Genomic DNA, 20,082 nt, shown 5'->3' with positions numbered 1-20,082 from the left:
CATGTGGACAGTGTAGTGACGTAGCAGAGAGCTGCAATGATGGCGGTCCACCTTAGTCCATCCAGGTTTTGCAACGCTACGTTTCTTCAAAAGATCACGCAAACGATGACGCCCAAGCAGTGTAATGCATTGCGTTCAAATATGTAACTCTGAGTCTGGAATAACGTATTCATTCATTCATTATGGATCTAATCATTGTTTCTGTACAAGTCCCGTCTCTGGCCACGGCAGCGCTCTCACTCCTTACGTCCTCCTCCTGTTTTAAAAGCTAATATGGTCAAGTCTACAAACGCTTACGGCCATACCACCTTAGGCACGCCCGATCTCGTCTGATATAGGAAGTTAAGCAGGGTCGGGCCTGGTTAGTACTTGGATGGGTGACCGCCTGGGAATACCAGGTGCTTTAAGCATTATACTTTTACAACTCGAGCTCATTGGATGCAATGGCCTACCGTGCGCTGATCTTTAGCGCCCACTGTTTTGGAGAATTTAAGCAACATACAGACTCTGACGACGTCTCCTCAAACTCTATTTGTGAAACATGTGGACAGTGTAGTGACGCTGCTAGAAGGGAGCAGCAGAGAGCTGCAATGACGGCGGTCCACCTCAGTCCATCCCAGGTTTTGCAACGCTACGTTCTTCAAAAGATCACAGCAATCGATGACGCCCAAGCAGTGTAATGCATTGCGTTCAAATATGTAACTCTGAGTCTGGAATAACGTATTCATTCATTCATTATTGATCTAATCATAGTTTCTGTACAAGTCCCGTCTCTGGCCACGGCAGCGCTCTCACTCCTTACGTCCTCCTCCTGTATAAAAGCTAATATGGTCAAGTCTATAAATGCTTACGGACATACCACCTTAGGCACGCCGATCTCGTCTGATCTCGGAAGCTAAGCAGGGTCGGGCCTGGTTAGTACTTGGATGGTGACCGCCTGGAATACCAGGTGCTGTAAGCATTATACTTTTTCAACTCGAGCTCATTGGATGCAATGGCCTACCGTGCGCTGATCTTTTGCGCCCACTGTTTTGGAGAATTTAAGCAACATACAGACTCTGACGACGTCTCCTCAAACTCTATTTGTGAAACATGTGGACAGTGTAGTGACGCTGCTAGCAGGGAGCAGCAGAGAACTGCAATGACGGCGGTCCACCTTTGTCCATCCCAGGTTTTGCAACGCCACGTTTCTTCAAAAGATCACGCAAACGATGACACCAAGCAGTGTAATGCATTGCGTTCAAATATGTAACTCTGAGTCTGGAATAACGTATTCATTCCTTCCTTATGGATCTAATCATTGTTTCTGTACAATTCCCGTCTCTGGCCACGGCAGCGCTCCTCACTCCTTACGTCCTCCCCCTGTATAAAAGCTAATATGGTCAAGTCTATAAATGCTTACGGCCGTACCACCTTAGGCACGCCGATCTCGTCTGATCTCGGAAGCTAAGCAGGGTCGGGCCTGGTTAGTACTTGGATGGGTGACCGCCTGGGAATACCATGTGCTGTAAGCATTATACTTTTTCAACTCGAGCTCATTGGATGCAATGGCCTACCGTGCGCCTGATCTTAGCGCCCACTGTTTTGGAGAATTTAAGCAACATACAGACTCTGACGACGTCTCCTCAAACTCTATTTGTGAAACATGTGGACAGCGTAGTGACGTAGCAGAGAGCTGCAATGACGGCGGTCCACCTTAGTCCATCCCAGGTTTTGCAACGCCACGTTTCTTCAAAAGATCACGCAAACGATGACGCCAAAGCAGTGTGATGCATTGCGTTCAAATATGTAACTCTGAGTCTGGAATAACGTATTCATTCATTCATTATGGATCTAATCATTGTTTCTGTACAAGTCCCGTCTCTGGCCACGGCAGCGCTCTCACTCCTTACGTCCTCCCCCTGTATAAAAGCTAATATGGTCAAGTCTATAAATGCTTACGGCCATACCACCTTAGGCACGCCCGATCTCGTCTGATCTCGGAAGCTAAGCAGGGTCGGGGCTGGTTAGTACTTGGATGGGTGACCGCCTGGGAATACCAGGTGCTGTAAGCATTATACTTTTTCAACTCGAGCTCATTGGATGCAATGGCCTACCGTGCGCTGATCTTTAGCGCCCACTGTTTTGGAGAATTTAAGCAACATACAGACTCTGACGACGTCTCCTCAAACTCTATTTGTGAAACATGTGGACAGTGTAGTGACGTAGTAGAGAGCTGCAATGACGGCGGTCCACCTTAGTCCATCCCAGGTTTTGCAACGCTACGTTTCTTCAAAAGATCACGCAAACGATGACGCCCAAGCATGTGTAATGCATTGCGTTCAAATATGTAACTCTGAGTCTGGAATAACGTATTCATTCATTCATTATGGATCTAATCATTGTTTCTGTACAAGTCCCGTCTCTGGCCACGGCAGCGCTCTCACTCCTTACGTCCTCCTCCTGTATAAAAGCTAATATGGTCAAGTCTATAATTGCTTACGGGCATACCACCTTAGGCACGCCCGATCTCGTCTGATCTCGGAAGCTAAGCAGGGTCGGGCCTAGTTAGTACTTGGATGGGTGACCGCCTGGGAATACCAGGTGCTGTAAGCATTATACTTTTTCAACTCGAGCTCATTGGATGCAATGGCCTACCGTGCGCTGATCTTTAGCGCCCACTGTTTTGGAGAATTTAAGCAACATACAGACTCTGACGACGTCTCCTCAAACTCTATTTGTGAAACATGTGGACAGTGTAGTGACGTAGCAGAGAGCTGCAATGACGGCGGTCCACCTTAGTCCATCCCAGGTTTTGCAACGCTACGTTTCTTCTAAAGATCACGCAAACGATGACGCCAAAGCAGTGTAATGCATTGCGTTCAAATATGTAACTCTGAGTCTGGAATAACGTATTCATTCATTCATTATGGATCTAATCATTGTTTCTGTACAAGTCCCGTCTCTGGCCACGGCAGCGCTCTCACTCCTTACGTCCTCCCGCTGTATAAAAGCTAATATGGTCAAGTCTATAATTGCTTACGGCCATAACACCTTAGGCACGCCCGATCTCGTCTGATCTCGGAAGCTGAGCAGGGTTGGGCCTGGTTAGTACTTGGATGGGTGACCGCCTGGGAATACCATGTGCTGTAAGCATTATACTTTTTCAACTCGAGCTCATTGGATGCAATGGCCTACCGTGCGCTGATCTTTAGCGCCCACTGTTTTGGAGAATTTAAGCAACATACAGACTCTGACGACGTCTCCTCAAGCTCTATTTGTGAAACATGTGGACAGTGTAGTGACGCTGCTAGCAGGGAGCAGCAGAGAGCTGCAATGACGGCGGTCCACATTAGTCCATCCCAGGTTTTGCTACGCTACGTTTCTTCAAAAGATCACGCAAACGATGACGTCCAAGCAGTGTAATGCATTGCGTTCAAATATGTAACTCTGAGTCTGGAATAACGTATTCATTCATTCATTATGGATCTAATCATTGTTTCTGTACAAGTCCCGTCTCTGGCCACGGCAGCGCTCTTACTCCTTACGTCCTCCCCCTGTATAAAAGCTAATATGGTCAAGTCTGTATTTGCTTACGGCCATACCACCTTAGGCACGCCCGATCTTGTCTGATCTCGGAAGTTAAGCAGGGTCGGGCCTGGTTAGTACTTGGATGGGTGACCGCCTGGGAATACCAGGTGCATTAAGAATTATACTTTTTCAACTCGAGCTCATTGGATGCAATGGCCTACCTTGCGCTGATCTTTAGCGCCCACTGTTTTGGAGAATTTAAGCAACATACAGACTCTGACGACGTCTCCTCAAGCTCTATTTGTGAAACATGTGGACAGTGTAGTGACGTAGCAGAGAGCTGCAATGACGGCGGTCCACCTTAGTCCATCCCAGGTTTTGCAACGCTACGTTTCTTCAAAAGATCACGCAAACGATGACGCCCAAGCAGTGTAATGCATTGCGTTCAAATATGTAACTCTGAGTCTGGAATAACGTATTCATTCATTCATTATGGATCTAATCATTGTTTCTGTACAAGTCCCGTCTCTGGCCACGGCAGCGCTCTCACTCCTTACGTCCTCCCCCTGTATAAAAGCTAATATGGTCAAGTCTATAATTGCTTACGGCCATACCACCTTAGGCACGCCCTGATCTCGTCTGATCTCGGAAGCTAAGCAGGGTCGGGCCTGGTTAGTACTTGGATGGGTGACCGCCTGGGAATACCAGGTGCTGTAAGCATTATACTTTTTCAACTCGAGCTCATTGGATGCAATGGCCTACCGTGCGCTGATCTTTAGCGCCCACTGTTTTGGAGAATTTAAGCAACATACAGACTCTGACGACGTCTCCTCAAACTCTATTTGTGAAACATGTGGACAGTGTAGTGACGTAGCAGAGAGCTGCAATGACGGCGGTCCACCTTAGTCCATCCCAGGTTCTGCAACGCTACGTTTCTTCAAAAGATCACGCAAACGATGACGCCCAAGCAGTGTAATGCATTGCGTTCAAATATGTAACTCTGAGTCTGGAATAACGTATTCATTCATTCATTATGGATCTAATCATTGTTTCTGTACAAGTCCCTATCTCTGGCCACGGCAGCGCTCTCACTCCTTACGTCCTCCCCCTGTATAAAAGCTTAATATGGTCAAGTCTATAAATGCTTACGGCCATACCACCATAGGCACGCCCGATCTCGTCTGATCTCGGAAGCTAAGCAGGGTCGGGCCTGGTTAGTACTTGGATGGGTGACCGCCTGGGAATACCAGGTGCTGTAAGCATTATACTTTTTCAACTCGAGCTCATTGGATGCAATGGCCTACCGTGCGCTGATCTTTAGCGCCCACTGTTTTGGAGAATTTAAGCAACATACAGACTCTGACGACGTCTCCTCAAGCTCTATTTGTGAAACATGTGGACAGTGTAGTGACGTAGCAGAGAGCTGCAATGACGGCGGTCCACCTTAGTCCATCCCAGGTTTTGCAACGCTACGTTTCTTCTAAAGATCACGCAAACGATGACGCCAAAGCAGTGTAATGCATTGCGTTCAAATATGTAACTCTGAGTCTGGAATAACGTATTCATTCATTCATTATGGATCTAATCATTGTTTCTGTACAAGTCCCGTCTCTGGCCACGGCAGCGCTCTCACTCCTTACGTCCTCCCCCTGTATAAAAGCTTACATGGTCAAGTCTATAAATGCTTACGGCCATACCACCATAGGCACGCCCGATCTCGTCTGATCTCGGAAGCTAAGCAGGGTCGGGCCTGGTTAGTACTTGGATGGGTGACCGCCTGGGAATACCAGGTGCTGTAAGCATTATACTTTTTCAACTCGAGCTCATTGGATGCAATGGCCTACCGTGCGCTGATCTTTAGCGCCCACTGTTTTGGAGAATTTAAGCAACATACAGACTCTGACGACGTCTCCTCAAGCTCTATTTGTGAAACATGTGGACAGTGTAGTGACGTAGCAGAGAGCTGCAATGACGGCGGTCCACCTTAGTCCATCCCAGGTTTTGCAACGCTACGTTTCTTCTAAAGATCACGCAAACGATGACGCCAAAGCAGTGTAATGCATTGCGTTCAAATATGTAACTCTGAGTCTGGAATAACGTATTCATTCATTCATTATGGATCTAATCATTGTTTCTGTACAAGTCCCGTCTCTGGCCACGGCAGCGCTCTCACTCCTTACGTCCTCCCCCTGTATAAAAGCTAATATGGTCAAGTCTATAATTGGTTACGGCCATACCACCTTAGGCACGCCCGATCTCGTCTGATCTCGGAAGCTAAGCAGGGTCGGGCCTGGTTAGTACTTGGATGGGTGACCGCCTGGGAATACCAGGTGCTGTAAGCATTATACTATTTCAACTCGAGCTCATTGGATGCAATGGCCTACCGTGCGCTGATCTTTAGCGCCCACTGTTTTGGAGAATTTAAGCAACATACAGACTCTGACGACGTCTCCTCAAACTCTATTTGTGAAACATGTGGACAGTGTAGTGACGTAGCAGAGAGCTGCAATGACGGCGGTCCACCTTAGTCCATCCCAGGTTCTGCAACGCTACGTTTCTTCAAAAGATCACGCAAACGATGATGCCCAAGCAGTGTAATGCATTGCGTTCAAATATGTAACTCTGAGTCTGGAATAACGTATTCATTCATTCATTATGGATCTAATCATTGTTTCTGTACAAGTCCCGTCTCTGGCCACGGCAGCGCTCTCACTCCTTACGTCCTCTCCCTGTATAAAAGCTTATATGGTCAAGTCTATAAATGCTTACGGCCATACCACCATAGGCACGCCCGATCTCGTCTGATCTCGGAAGCTAAGCAGGGTCGGGCCTGGTTAGTACTTGGATGGGTGACCGCCTGGGAATACCAGGTGCTGTAAGCATTATACTTTTTCAACTCGAGCTCATTGGATGCAATGGCCTACCGTGCGCTGATCTTTAGCGCCTACTGTTTTGGAGAATTTAAGCAACATACAGACTCTGACGACGTCTCCTCAAGCTCTATTTGTGAAACATGTGGACAGTGTAGTGACGTAGCAGAGAGCTGCAATGACGGCGGTCCACCTTAGTCCATCCCAGGTTTTGCAACGCTACGTTTCTTCTAAAGATCACGCAAACGATGACGCCAAAGCAGTGTAATGCATTGCGTTCAAATATGTAACTCTGAGTCTGGAATAACGTATTCATTCATTCATTATGGATCTAATCATTGTTTCTGTACAGGTCCCGTCTCTGGCCACGGCAGCGCTCTCACTCCTTACGTCCTCCCCCTGTATAAAAGCTTACATGGTCAAGTCTATAAATGCTTACGGCCATACCACCATAGGCACGCCCGATCTCGTCTGATCTCGGAAGCTAAGCAGGGTCGGGCCTGGTTAGTACTTGGATGGGTGACCGCCTGGGAATACCAGGTGCTGAAAGCATTATACTTTTTCAACTCGAGCTCATTGGATGCAATGGCCTACCGTGCGCTGATCTTTAGCGCCCACTGTTTTGGAGAATTTAAGCAACATACAGACTCTGACGACGTCTCCTCAAGCTCTATTTGTGAAACATATGGACAGTGTAGTGACGTAGCAGAGAGCTGCAATGACGGCGGTCCACCTTAGTCCATCCCAGGTTTTGCAACGCTACGTTTCTTCTAAAGATCACGCAAACGATGACGCCAAAGCAGTGCAATGCATTGCGTTCAAATATGTAACTCTGAGTCTGGAATAACGTATTCATTCATTCATTATGGATCTAATCATTGTTTCTGTACAAGTCCCGTCTCTGGCCACGGCAGCGCTCTCACTCCTTACGTCCTCCCCCTGTATAAAAGCTTACATGGTCAAGTCTATAAATGCTTACGGCCATACCACCATAGGCACGCCCGATCTCGTCTGATCTCGGAAGCTAAGCAGGGTCGGGCCTGGTTAGTACTTGGATGGGTGACCGCCTGGGAATACCAGGTGCTGTAAGCATTATACTTTTTCAACTCGAGCTCATTGGATGCAATGGCCTACCGTGCGCTGATCTTTAGCGCCCACTGTTTTGGAGAATTTAAGCAACATACAGACTCTGACGACGTCTCCTCAAGCTCTATTTGTGAAACATGTGGACAGTGTAGTGACGTAGCAGAGAGCTGCAATGACGGCGGTCCACCATAGTCCATCCCAGGTTTTGCAACGCTACGTTTCTTCTAAAGATCACGCAAACGATGACGCCAAAGCAGTGTAATGCATTGCGTTCAAATATGTAACTCTGAGTCTGGAATAACGTATTCATTCATTCATTATGGATCTAATCATTGTTTCTGTACAAGTCCCGTCTCTGGCCACGGCAGCGCTCTCACTCCTTACGTCCTCCCCCTGTATAAAAGCTAATATGGTCAAGTTTATATATGCTTACAGCCATACCACCCTGGCGCCCCCTACAGTGTCGGAGTACGTAGTGTTTTTGGACAGCCGCATGGTAAATTGTTTGTTTTGGTGGAGAGAGTTTTCTTTGGAGTATTGCTATCTGGTCTAACAACCCAGTTATTTTGTGTTTTTTTTCGTCCCCCGCAGTCATAGACTGTTGGGGGATTGCCCTGAGTTATTATATATATATTTTTTCAGTCGTTTTTGTTCGTTTGCAACTGTGGAGGCGAGAATGATCCGGGGCCTAGCTTCGGCGAAGCCACCGGGGGAAATGAGTGCCGGCGGGCAGCGTGCTGGAGGGACGGTGAATGGAGCAGGACGTGAGGTGGAGGAGGACGGAAAAGCTGGCGGGTTGCGAGGAGGAAGGAGTATTGCGGAGGAGTCGGGAGGAGAAAGGAGAGAAGGAGAGAGCGGGGGAGATGGGAACGGCAAGGCGGCTGGAGGCAGGCATGAGCAGGTGGCTGGTGGAGAAACAGTGGACGGGATAAAGAAGATAGAGCGCAAGTATGAGAGGAGGCTCACGGTTTGCGTGGAGCAGTGCGGGGACGTTATACCCATAGGAGAATTAATGAAGGCTATGGCGGTTGTGTGCGGAGAAATAAGGGCCTGTAGGGTGCTGGCCCTCGGGAAGCTGGAGGTGACGGTGTGCGGAGAGAGGGGGAAGGACCGTCTGCTCGATGGGTTTAAAATACACAACACTAGGATTACTGCCAGAGAACTTTGCAATGACGAGCTGGTGGTCTCTTTTCTTACCCTGCCAGCATACACTTCTGATGACGAAATCCTGGATAAACTAAGTGGGTGGGGAGTCCGGGCGATTTCGTCTATTAAGAGGAGGATGTGGCCGGGCACCAATATTGCCGATGGAACAAGGATTGTACGGGTCAAATTTAATGAGCTTGTGCAATCCTTGCCATATTCTACTAAATTCAACACGGCAACGGGTGTTGAATACTTTAGAGTAATCCATGACCGTCAGATGAAGGTATGTAGGAGCTGTATGCAGCCGGGCCACATCCTGCGTGAGTGCCCGGATTTCACCTGCCATAATTGCGGATGCCAGGGCCACTACGCTCGGGAGTGTGCCACAGGGGTGGTAAAGTGTCTGACATGCCGGAGGAGAGAGAGAGACTGTATATGCCCGGTGGAGAAGGAGGCGGAGGAGGATGGCGGCGAGCTGGATGGCAGTGTACCGGGGGCGCCGGACGACGGTGGTGGTGAGGACGAGGAGGAGGGCATGGGCGCGAGCATGGACCGGGACGGTGCCTCTGGGGGGGAGGAATTCCCCACGTTGTTGGAGGAGGAGCTCACCTCGGGCCAGCCTGCGGACCTGAGGGGAGAGCGGAGCGAGGGCCTGCCGCGGCGGAAGGGAGACAGGAGCGCGAGAGGCAGAGGTGAAAGACGGGAAGGGGTAAGAATGTTTGGGGATGGGACGGGGAAAACTATACTTAAAATGACTTGGGGCAATGATGAGGTGGGTGAGAGTGGGGATTTTGTTGATAATACTGGGAGGGAGGGGAGCTCGGGGAGTGATATGGACATGGAGGAGCTAAGGGAGGCGAAAAGAAGGCTGTCCGCGGGGCAAGAAACGGAGGGGAGGGGGAAGAAGAACAAGAATTGTTAATTTTTTTTGATGAAGGTTAATGTGCTAGCTGGCTCTTTTTCGTTGGTTCTTCCTTATTTTTATTTTTTTTTTTTTTATTATTTATGGCTTTGGTTATCTTTTCCCTGAATGCGAACGGTTTGAGAACTGAATATAAAAGAAATGCCATATTGGACATAAGAGCTGATATTTTGTGTTTGCAGGAAACTAGGTGGGATGACAACCTACTGAATATGAGTAGAAAGCAGTGGAAAGGCCAGATTTATGTTTCTGAAGGGACTCCCAGGGCCAGGGGAGTGGCGATATGCTTTAATAGTGCTAAAATAACGGGGATTAATTTAGTTCATAGAGATTTAGAGGGGCGGTTGTTAGTTGTTGATTGTGTTTATGAGGGGAGGGAACTTAGAATAATTAATTTATATGCACCCAATGGGGAGAAGGAGAGGAGGGTTTTTTTGGCTGGTTTGAATGTGTGGTGCAACCCTAACTGTATGATTGTGGGGGATTTTAATGTTATTTTGACTCGGTCTGATTTGTCGAGGAACAATACGTTTAAAGGGGACAGCACTAGGCGAACCCTTAGGGATTTGATGGAGAACTATCAATTGGTAGACATATGGAGAGTCCTACACCCGTGGAAAAGGGTTTTTTCAAGGAGGCAACTTGTTGCTAATACTCTGAAACAGAGTAGAATTGACTTTGTGTTGGTACAAAGTGGTAATGTTAAATTAATTAAGAGTGTGGAATACATCAATAATACTTGGAGTGACCACGCGGGGATTAGGTTAGAGGTGGGAGGGAGGGGAGGGAGTGTTAACCAGAGGCCTTGGTGCTTTAATGCCAGCTTTTTGGGAGATGCTGTGTTTGTGAAGAGCATGGGTTTTTTTTTGAAGAGAATGATGGATGAATGGAATGATGATGCGAATATGAGTGTGTGGTGGGAGAGTGTGAAAATAAGAATTAAAAACAAATGTGTCAGGTATGGTATAGAAAAAAGGAAAAGGGAAAATGCAGAGGAGGTTCATTTGAGAAAACAACTAAATGAGGAAATTAAACTGTTAGATGAGGAGGGTAATATATGTACGGAAAAATATGTGGATTTAAAAGAAAAATTGAGTGCCTTAGAGGTAGCGAAGTGTAGAGGGGCTGCTATTAGAAGCAGGATTCAATATATGTATGAAGGGGAAAGGAGCACAGCCTTTTTCCTGGGTTTGGAAAAACAAAAACAAAATAAAACGGAGATAAAGGAAGTATTAGATAATAATGGTCAAATAATAACTGATAAGGAAGAGATATTAAAAGTAGTTAGGGATTATTATGAGTGTTTATTTAAAAAAGATGCATGTGATGAGGATAGTGTGGGAGAGGCCTTAGAGGCACTGGAGAGGACTTTAAGTAGAGAGGATAGTGCTTGGTGCGATTGTGAATTTTCTGTGCAAGAGATTTATAGTGCTATTGATGGACTAAACAAGAATAAGAGCCCGGGGAGTGATGGTCTGACAGCCGAGTTTTACGTCGGCTTTAAGGGAATTCTGGCTCCGGTGGTTGAAAAACTCTGCAAGTATGTGGAGAAAACAGGCTGGCTCCCGGAGAGTATGGGATTAGGCATAATTACGATTTTTTATAAAAATAAGGGTGATAACAAAAATCTTGATAACTATAGGCCAATCAGTCTACTCAACACTGACTATAAAATAATTGCTAAGATACTTGCGAATAGAATGAGGGAGGTAATAGGTTCAGTAATAGGTCCAACTCAAGCGTATAGCATTCCGGGGAGGGACATTGGGGATTCGATAATAACAATAAAACAGGTAGTAAGAGATATGGAAGGGGTGGGAGGATTGTGGCTGGGGATTGATTTAAACAAAGCGTTTGATAGGGTGGATCAGGATTTTTTGGGGAGGGTACTGGAGAAACTTGGATTTGGGACTAAATTAAGGGGGTGGGTGGGTTTGCTCTATGGGGGGGCTAAGAGTAAAATTAAGTGTAACGGTGCTCTGACTGACTCTTTCGATGTCAAGAGGTCAGTGAGGCAGGGCTGCCCAATGTCAGCACTGCTCTACAGCATGGTGGCGGAGCCGTTGGCGGCTTTAATTTTGAATGATAAAAGAGTGTGTGGAATAGGTAAGGGAAAAATTAGTTTAATGCAGTATGCGGATGATATTAATGTAATGGTTAAAAGTGAGAATGATGTTGATATAGTGTTGAAACATATAGCAACTTATGAGAGAGCTTCAGGAGCAAAAATTAATATGGAAAAGTCTGAAATAATGGGGATGGGTAGGAACAAAGACCTAAATAACAAATGGGGATTCAAAGTAGTGGAGAATAAAAGAAAAGTGCTCGGAGTGTATGTTGGTAGTGATGAGAATGAATGCGATGATTTGACGTGGAAGGAGGTTATTGGGCGTATGCAAAAGACCCTGAATATGTGGAGGGCTAGGGGTCTGCTGTTGAGGGGAAGGGTGGCCGTCACCAATGCTCTAGTGTTGTCGCAGGTGAACCATGCCTTGAGCACTTGTGCGCTTCCGACTTGGGCTGAGCAGAAGATTGCTAAAGTCGTTAGAGACTTTATTTGGAGGAGCAAAGCAGCCAGTATAGCGCATAGAACGCTGATAAGGGTCAATGATCAGGGTGGGCTAGGATTGATGGACGTACTCGCAAAAAGAACTGCGTTACGAACTAAATTGATAGGCAAATTTAGGGATGCAAGTCGGGAGGCGGCCTGGAAGGGCCACTTCAGCCAGTGGCTGAGCACATTTGGTCTCTTAAGTAATGACAATTTGTTGCAGACGCAGAACGCAGCGGCATATGCACATCTGCCGCGGTTCTTCCAGGAGGTGCTCAACGCGTGGTTCCTGCTGTTTGATAAGACTACACTCGTATGCGAGTCAAGAGCGTCTGTGATGAGGCTGCCGTTCCTCTCCAGCCCATATTTTAAACAGGGGGGCGGAGGGGTCATCAAGAGCGTGGCTCTTGAGAGGGCGGGGCTGAAGCGGGTGGGAGATCTAGTCGACAGGGGAGGGAGATGGGATAAAGAAAGAGTGATTAGGATAATGAGAGGGAAGGGGATAACATATAGGAGGGGAGTGATTGTGAAAGTGTTGGAGAGAGTGGAAGAGTGTGTGATGAGTGAATGGGGGGACGGGTTTAGAAATAAGGGGAGGGTTGGGCAGGATGATGCGGTGGGAATCTTCCTGTGCCTGGGGGGGGAGACACACGCCATTACTGATGTCAAAACACAGATTTGGTATAAGCATGCATTGACACATAGAGTGCAAAAACCCACATGTGAGAGTAAATGGGCAGACACATATCCGGACATTACACCCAACATTTTGTGGAAGTACATTAACATACCGCACACACCGCATGCAATATTTGATCTTGATTTCAAGATAAGGCACAGGAGGATTTTCACATGCATCATCCTGCACCAAATGCACAGGGGAGTGTATGGGAGGACGTGTATGGTGTGTGAAAGTGGGGATGAAGACGTGAATCACATTTTTGTGCATTGTTGCGAGCTAGCGGAATTCTGGGGAAAAATCAAGGGGCTGCTGGGAGGGTGCAGTGTGGGAGACTGCTGGGTGGAACGGGGGTGGGAATTGTCTGTACTCTTGGGAGTGAGTAGGAAATATAGAAATTGGAAAATGATCAATATGATCTTTGGATTCGCAAGGAGGGCGATTTTTAACAGACGCAATTTTGCGCTGTATGAAAGGAGAAAGTTGGATGCATGGAGGCTGTTTGTGAATGAATGGAAAAGACACTTACGAATGCTGTATGTTGTGGACGAGGCTTTGTTTGTGAGTATGTTTGTAGAGAGCGCGGGAGTATGTGGTGTGAATGAGAATGGAATTGTATGGATGACTGAGCAGGGCACCGTTTGGGGTTGATTTGGGTGGTTTAAAGGGGGTGACTTATTTTTGGAGGTGGGAGAGTGGGGTTTTTTTTTGGGGGATTTTGGTTTTGTGTGGTTTTTTCGAATGAGGGGTGGTTTAATTTTGTGGGTAAATGGTCGAGGTTAAAAGATTCTGTGTTTGGCTGTTCGGTTTGTGCTTTGGGTTTGAGGGGCGGTTTAATTTCGAGGGTAAGTGTATTCGGGAAAAGATATTGCTTTTGCTGTGTGGTTCTTATTTTTAATTTAAAAGAGAAAGTGTGTTTAGTTAATTGTTTGTGCGGTTTCTGAGGGTGGTTTAATTTGTGGGACTGTTTTTCATTTACTTTTATTGATTTACGTATAAATGAATGCGTAATTGTATTAAATGGAATATATTTTTGATAATAAAAAAAGATAAAAAAAAGGCACGCCCGATCTCGTCTGATCTCGGAAGGTAAGCAGGGTCGGGCCTGGTTAGTACTTGGATGGGTGACCGCCTGGGAATACCAGGTGCTGTAAGCATTATACTTTTTCAACTCGAGCTCATCGGATGCAATGGCCTACCGTGCGCTGATCTTTAGCGCCCACTGTTTTGGAGAATTTAAGCAACATATAGACTCTGACGACGTCTCCTCAAACTCTATTTGTGAAACAGGTGGACAGTGTAGTGACGTAGCAGAGAGCTGCAATGACGGCGGTCCACCTTAGTCCATCCCAGGTTTTGCAACGCTACGTTTCTTCAAAAGATCACGCAAACGATGACGCCCAAGCAGTGTAATGCATTGCGTTCAAATATGTTGCTCTGAGTCTGGAATAACGTATTCATTCATTCATTATGGATCTAATCATTGTTTCTGTACAAGTCCCGTCTCTGGCCACGGCAGCGCTCTCACTCCTTACGTCCTCCCCCTGTATAAAAGCTAATATGGTCAAGTCTATAATTGCTTACGGCCATACCACCTTAGGCACGCCCGATCTCGTCTGATCTCGGAAGCTAAGCAGGGTCGGGCCTGGTAAGTACTTGGATGGGTGACCGCCTGGGAATACCAGGTGCTGTAAGCATTATACTATTTCAACTCGAGCTCATTGGATGCAATGGCCTACCGTGCGCTGATCTTTAGCGCCCACTGTTTTGGAGAATTTAAGCAACATACAGACTCTGACGACGTCTCCTGAAACTCTATTTGTGAAACATGTGGACAGTGTAGTGACGTAGCAGAGAGCTGCAATGACGGCGGTCCACCTTAGTCCATCCCAGGTTCTGCAACGCTACGTTTCTTCAAAAGATCACGCAAACGATGACGCCCAAGCAGTGTAATGCATTGCGTTCAAATATGTAACTCTGAGTCTGGAATAACGTATTCATTCATTCATTATGGATCTAATCATTGTTTCTGTACAAGTCCCGTCTCTGGCCACGGCAGCGCTCTCACTCCTTACGTCCTCCCCCTGTATAAAAGCTTACATGGTCAAGTCTATAAATGCTTACGGCCATACCACCATAGGCACGCCTGATCTCGTCTGATCTCGGAAGCTAAGCAGGGTCGGGCCTGGTTAGTACTTGGATGGGTGACCGCCTGGGAATACCAGGTGCTGTAAGCATTATACTTTTTCAACTCGAGCTCATTGGATGCAATGGCCTACCGTGCGCTGATCTTTAGCGCCCACTGTTTTGGAGAATTTAAGCAACATACAGACTCTGACGACGTCTCCTCAAGCTCTATTTGTGAAACATGTGGACAGTGTAGTGACGTAGCAGAGAGCTGCAATGACGGCGGTCCACCTTAGTCCATCCCAGGTTTTGCAACGCTACGTTTCTTCTAAAGATCACGCAAACGATGACGCCAAAGCAGTGTAATGCATTGCGTTCAAATATGTAACTCTGAGTCTGGAATAACGTATTCATTCATTCATTATGGATCTAATCATTGTTTCTGTACAAGTCCCGTCTCTGGCCACGGCAGCGCTCTCACTCCTTACGTCCTCCCCCTGTATAAAAGCTAATATGGTCAAGTCTATAATTGCTTACGGCCATACCACCTTAGGCACGCCCGATCTCGTCTGATCTCGGAAGCTAAGCAGGGTCGGGACTGGTTAGTACTTGGATGGGTGACCGCCTGGGAATACCAGGTGCTGTAAGCATTATACTATTTCAACTCGAGCTCATTGGATGCAATGGCCTACCGTGCGCTGATCTTTAGCGCCCACTGTTTTGGAGAATTTAAGCAACATACAGACTCTGACGACGTCTCCTCAAACTCTATTTGTGAAACATGTGGACAGTGTAGTGACGTAGCAGAGAGCTGCAATGACGGCGGTCCACCTTAGTCCATCCCAGGTTCTGCAACGCTACGTTTCTTCAAAAGATCACGCAAACGATGACGCCCAAGCAGTGTAATGCATTGCGTTCAAATATGTAACTCTGAGTCTGGAATAACGTATTTATTCATTCATTATGGATCTAATCATTGTTTCTGTACAAGTCCCGTCTCTGGCCACGGCAGCGCTCTCACTCCTTACGTCCTCCCCCTGTATAAAAGCTTACATGGTCAAGTCTATAAATCCTTACGGCCATACCACCATAGGTACGCCCGATCTCGTCTGATCTCGGAAGCTAAGCAGGGTCGGGCCTGGTTAGTACTTGGATGGGTGACCGCCTGGGAATACCAGGTGCTGTAAGCATTATACTTTTTCAACTCGAGCTCATTGGATGCAATGGCCTACCGTGCGCTGATCTTTAGCGCCCACTGTTTTGGAGAATTTAAGCAACATACAGACTCTGACGACGTCTCCTCAAGCTCTATTTGTGAAACATGTGGACAGTGTAGTGACGTAGCAGAGAGCTGCAATGACGGCGGTCCACCTTAGTCCATCCCAGGTTTTGCAACGCTACGTTTCTTCTAAAGATCACGCAAATGATGACGCCAAAGCAGTGTAATGCATTGCGTTCAAATATGTAACTCTGAGTCTGGAATAACGTATTCATTCATTCATTATGGATCTAATCATTGTTTCTGTACAAGTCCCGTCTCTGGCCACGGCAGCGCTCTCACTCCTTACGTCCTCCCCCTGTATAAAAGCTAATATGGTCAAGTCTGTAATTGATTTCGGCCATACCACCTTAGGCACGCCCGATCTCGTCTGATCTCGGAAGCTAAGCAGGGTCGGGCCTGGTTAGTACTTGGATGGGTGACCGCCTGGGAATACCAGGTTCTGTAAGCATTATACTATTTCAACTCGAGCTCATTGGATGCAATGGCCTACCGTGCGCTGATCTTTAGCGCCCACTGTTTTGGAGAATTTAAGCAACATACAGACTCTGACGACGTCTCCTCAAACTCTATTTGTGAAACATGTGGACAGTGTAGTGACTGTAGCAGAGAGCTGCAATGACGGCGGTCCACCTTAGTCCATCCCGAGGTTTTGCAACGCTACGTTTCTTCTAAAGATCACGCAAACGATGACGCCAAAGCAGTGTAATGCATTGCGTTCAAATATGTAACTCTGAGTCTGGAATAACGTATTCATTCATTCATTATGGATCTAATCATTGTTTCTGTACAAGTCCCGTCTCTGGCCACGGCAGCGCTCTCACTCCTTACGTCCTCCTCCTGTATAAAAGCTAATATGGTCAAGTCTATAAATGCTTACGGCCATACCACCTTAGGCACGCCCGATCTCGTCTGATCTCGGAAGCTAAGCAGGGTCGGGGCCAATGAGGAAGTGATACGCCCATTGAGGAAGTGTTTGGTGTGCTTGAGTGGTGAGAGGCGGACGGTGTTTGAGTGAGGATTCTTTTGGTGGTGAATTAAGTATTTATAGATATTTTTTTGGTTAGTTTTTTCGTCTAGTCGTTTATTCCCCCGACAGCTTGCTGTTTGGGGGAGTATTAGTATACTTTAGTTCGGTTTTTTTTTCGATGTCTCACGCGGTTTCGAAAACTGGATTGGAAGACGGCATGGAACGGAACACGGCTCCTCGTGCGGTGACGGATGGTGGTTGTGTGGCGAAGGGGACATCGGAGGACGTACTAGGCGGGAGACCGGAGACTGCGGAGAGAGCAACGAGAGAGAAGGAGGACAAGGTTGCGGATGGTGGCCCGAGCTACAGCAGGGAGTTGTCTGTGGCTGTGGAGCTGGTGGGAGAGGAGAAAATCCCGATGATGGAGATGCTAAGGGCGATGCAGAGCGTATGTGGATTGGTCTTGGGATGTCGCTACCTCTCGTTAAATAAATATGAAGTAACAATGAATCACCCCAACGGGAAGAGGCGATTGTTGGACGGTTTCAGGATAAGGGGGACCAGCGTCGTCGCAAAAGACTTGACATCGGATGAGATGGTGGTGTCCTTTATGAGTCTACCGGTGTACATTACGGATGAGGAGATTCTGAAGAAGCTTGCGGACTGGGGTGTGGAGGCAGTTTCGCCGATTGCAAGGAGGAAGTGGCCTGGGATGAACATATGTGAGGGAACACGCTTTGTTAAGGTGAAGTTTAACAAGGAAGTACGGTCCTTGCCTTGGTCCACACGTTTTGACACTGAAAAGGGTGCTGAATATTTCCGTGTCATCCATGACAGACAATTAAAGGTATGTAGATTGTGCATCCAGCCTGGACATATAGTGAGGGACTGTCCTGACTTCCTCTGTCGGAAGTGCGGGAAGCAGGGACACTATGCAAGGGAGTGTGTGGCTGTGATTAAATGCAGAGAGTGTGGTAATAGAAGGGAAAATTGTGTGTGTAAGGAGGAGCAGGTGGGAGGGGGTGCTCTCTCAGTTGACCCAGACTCAAGGGCTGTATCGTTGGAGAGTGAGGGAAGTGGAGGGGAAGAGAGTGCGGAAGAGGAGATGGAGCACGGGGAGCTGTCTGACGGGGAGACAGTCTTGGACAGTCAGCTACGGGGTGTGCTGAAGGACCCGGGTGTGGGGGGCACGGGGTTGCCCGGGGGGCAAAGCTTTCAAGTAGAGCTTTCCTCTCTACCGGCATCTGGGCACCCTACACCAGCGGAGGGCGTAGCCAAGGTGCTGCGGGGGTCTGGACAGTTGGGGGACGAGGAGGGACATGGCACGGGGGCTAGCCTAGAAGCTGATTTGGTTGTGTCAATGGCCCCGGCATCAGGGGGAGATGGGGGCACAGGGATGGGGGGGGGCAGGAGCTCTCAAGCGGGGCTCCTCTCTTTACAGGCGGCCGTGTGGCCTACAGTAGGAGGAGATGCAGCCGGGGGGTCTTGTGCTGGGACTAGTGAGGCTACAGCCGACGCGTCTTATTGGCGTGGTATGGCGCCTATAAGTTCCCCCCCCACGCTGGCTGATGGAAGGGAGGGGGAGAATAAGTCGGTGAATGAGGCGTTGGTTGTTTGTAGGGAGAGGGCGCCCAGGGTCAGACGCAGGAGAGGGGTTGATTCCGATGAGGAACAGAGGAACTTGAAAAAGAAAGGGGTACGTAAAAAGAAAAAAATGATTTTAACAGTAATACCCACTCTTTGTTTTTTGATTTCAATGGTCACACTCACATCAATTAACATCAACGGTCTTAACAATATGGCGAAGTTTGATGAGGTGTTAATCAATTTCAAATCCGATATTTTAGTGCTGCAGGAAACAAACTGGACACAGGCTAAAATGCCAGAAATCAAGGAGAAATGGAGGGGGCTGTTATTTGTCAATTGTGGGACGGCAAGATCGTGTGGTGTGGCAATACTTGTAAAGGAGGATGTGGTTGAGAATGTGAAGGAGGTTCTGAATGATGGGAAGGGGAGGGTGATTGGAATTGATTTTGATGTTAATAATGTGACGTATAGACTAATTAATGTATACGCACCTAACAGAGAAGTGGAAAAAAGGTTATTTTTTATCTCTCTTGGTTTGCTCTGCACTAGGAATTGTGTTCTCGTGGGCGATTTTAATGTGTTTTGTAGCAAGCTGGATGTTTATAGGAGAGATAGTTTTAGACAGGATTCGGCCCGGAAGGTTTTGTTCAAAATGATTGAGGATGGGGGTTTGGTCGATGTGTGGAGGGTTAGGAATGCTGCCAAGAGGGAATTTTCTAGGAGGCAGATAGTGAACGGGGTGCTAAAGCAAAGTAGGATCGATTTATGTTTAGCGCGACAGGACATCGCTGATACTTTGAGCAGTGTACAGTATAAATTCACTGGTTATAGTGATCATGCAGCAATAATCTTTCAGATGGGTGACAGAAGTAGAGGGACAGGGGGGGGAGTTTGGTGTTTGAATACTAGTGTGTTGGAAGAGAGCGAGTATATTGAGATGGTGAGAGGGTGTGTTAAGGAGCAAATGAATTGTGTGGGGTATGATGCAGACGTGTGTGAATGGTGGGAATGTGTGAAGATAAAGGTGAAAATGTTGAGCATAAAATATTGTAAAAAGCGGAGTCAAGTAAAGAGGAGGACGGAATGTGTATTGAGAGAGCGAATGGCTGAGGAATTGAGGAGGTTAGATGACGATGTGAATAGGGACTTAGCTGACTACATTGGCATTAAAGGGGAATTAGAATCTCATGAAAGGGAGAGGTGTAAAGGGGCGATAGTTAGGAGTCGGGTGAAGTATGCGGTAGATGGGGAGAAATGTACGTCTTTCTTTCTGGGGCTGGAAAAACGGAAACAGGGTAGAACATACATAGCTCAGATAGAGGGTGAGAGAGGGGAAGTGGTAAATGATTTTGTGG

The 20,082-nt window shown here is 47.3% G+C and overlaps 14 non-coding genes and 5 pseudogenes across 14 annotated transcripts; all 19 read left to right on the top strand.

Moving 5' to 3' along the window:
- Positions 1–291: 291 nt before the first annotated feature.
- Positions 292–410, top strand: LOC115544625 (uncharacterized; annotated as a pseudogene).
- A 435-nt stretch (positions 411–845) lies between these two features.
- On the top strand, positions 846–961 carry LOC115544638 (uncharacterized; annotated as a pseudogene).
- Positions 962–1,396: 435 nt separating this feature from the next.
- On the top strand, positions 1,397–1,514 carry LOC115544624 (uncharacterized; annotated as a pseudogene).
- A 421-nt stretch (positions 1,515–1,935) lies between these two features.
- Positions 1,936–2,054, top strand: LOC115544612 (5S ribosomal RNA). Its single transcript, XR_003976956.1, has one exon. It is a non-coding gene; the product is annotated as a 5S ribosomal RNA (ribosomal RNA).
- A 422-nt stretch (positions 2,055–2,476) lies between these two features.
- LOC115544613 (5S ribosomal RNA) lies at positions 2,477–2,595 on the top strand. Its single transcript, XR_003976957.1, has one exon. It is a non-coding gene; the product is annotated as a 5S ribosomal RNA (ribosomal RNA).
- A 421-nt stretch (positions 2,596–3,016) lies between these two features.
- Positions 3,017–3,135, top strand: LOC115544623 (uncharacterized; annotated as a pseudogene).
- A 435-nt stretch (positions 3,136–3,570) lies between these two features.
- LOC115544627 (uncharacterized) lies at positions 3,571–3,689 on the top strand (annotated as a pseudogene).
- Positions 3,690–4,110: 421 nt separating this feature from the next.
- LOC115544610 (5S ribosomal RNA) lies at positions 4,111–4,230 on the top strand. Its single transcript, XR_003976954.1, has one exon. It is a non-coding gene; the product is annotated as a 5S ribosomal RNA (ribosomal RNA).
- A 423-nt stretch (positions 4,231–4,653) lies between these two features.
- LOC115544578 (5S ribosomal RNA) lies at positions 4,654–4,772 on the top strand. The gene has a single exon (XR_003976924.1). It is a non-coding gene; the product is annotated as a 5S ribosomal RNA (ribosomal RNA).
- Positions 4,773–5,193: 421 nt separating this feature from the next.
- Positions 5,194–5,312, top strand: LOC115544577 (5S ribosomal RNA). Its single transcript, XR_003976923.1, has one exon. It is a non-coding gene; the product is annotated as a 5S ribosomal RNA (ribosomal RNA).
- Positions 5,313–5,733: 421 nt separating this feature from the next.
- Positions 5,734–5,852, top strand: LOC115544584 (5S ribosomal RNA). Its single transcript, XR_003976929.1, has one exon. It is a non-coding gene; the product is annotated as a 5S ribosomal RNA (ribosomal RNA).
- Positions 5,853–6,273: 421 nt separating this feature from the next.
- Positions 6,274–6,392, top strand: LOC115544576 (5S ribosomal RNA). The gene has a single exon (XR_003976922.1). It is a non-coding gene; the product is annotated as a 5S ribosomal RNA (ribosomal RNA).
- Positions 6,393–6,813: 421 nt separating this feature from the next.
- LOC115544608 (5S ribosomal RNA) lies at positions 6,814–6,932 on the top strand. The gene has a single exon (XR_003976952.1). It is a non-coding gene; the product is annotated as a 5S ribosomal RNA (ribosomal RNA).
- A 421-nt stretch (positions 6,933–7,353) lies between these two features.
- LOC115544575 (5S ribosomal RNA) lies at positions 7,354–7,472 on the top strand. The gene has a single exon (XR_003976921.1). It is a non-coding gene; the product is annotated as a 5S ribosomal RNA (ribosomal RNA).
- A 6,870-nt stretch (positions 7,473–14,342) lies between these two features.
- Positions 14,343–14,461, top strand: LOC115544708 (5S ribosomal RNA). The gene has a single exon (XR_003977028.1). It is a non-coding gene; the product is annotated as a 5S ribosomal RNA (ribosomal RNA).
- A 421-nt stretch (positions 14,462–14,882) lies between these two features.
- Positions 14,883–15,001, top strand: LOC115544587 (5S ribosomal RNA). The gene has a single exon (XR_003976932.1). It is a non-coding gene; the product is annotated as a 5S ribosomal RNA (ribosomal RNA).
- Positions 15,002–15,422: 421 nt separating this feature from the next.
- Positions 15,423–15,541, top strand: LOC115544606 (5S ribosomal RNA). The gene has a single exon (XR_003976950.1). It is a non-coding gene; the product is annotated as a 5S ribosomal RNA (ribosomal RNA).
- A 421-nt stretch (positions 15,542–15,962) lies between these two features.
- Positions 15,963–16,081, top strand: LOC115544603 (5S ribosomal RNA). The gene has a single exon (XR_003976947.1). It is a non-coding gene; the product is annotated as a 5S ribosomal RNA (ribosomal RNA).
- Positions 16,082–16,502: 421 nt separating this feature from the next.
- On the top strand, positions 16,503–16,621 carry LOC115544618 (5S ribosomal RNA). Its single transcript, XR_003976961.1, has one exon. It is a non-coding gene; the product is annotated as a 5S ribosomal RNA (ribosomal RNA).
- Positions 16,622–20,082: the final 3,461 nt, after the last annotated feature.

This window comes from Gadus morhua, chromosome 5 (genome assembly GCF_902167405.1).
Source record: "Gadus morhua chromosome 5, gadMor3.0, whole genome shotgun sequence".
Taxonomy (NCBI): Eukaryota; Metazoa; Chordata; class Actinopteri; order Gadiformes; family Gadidae; genus Gadus; species Gadus morhua.
This window is presented reverse-complemented; position numbering and strand designations above follow the sequence as displayed.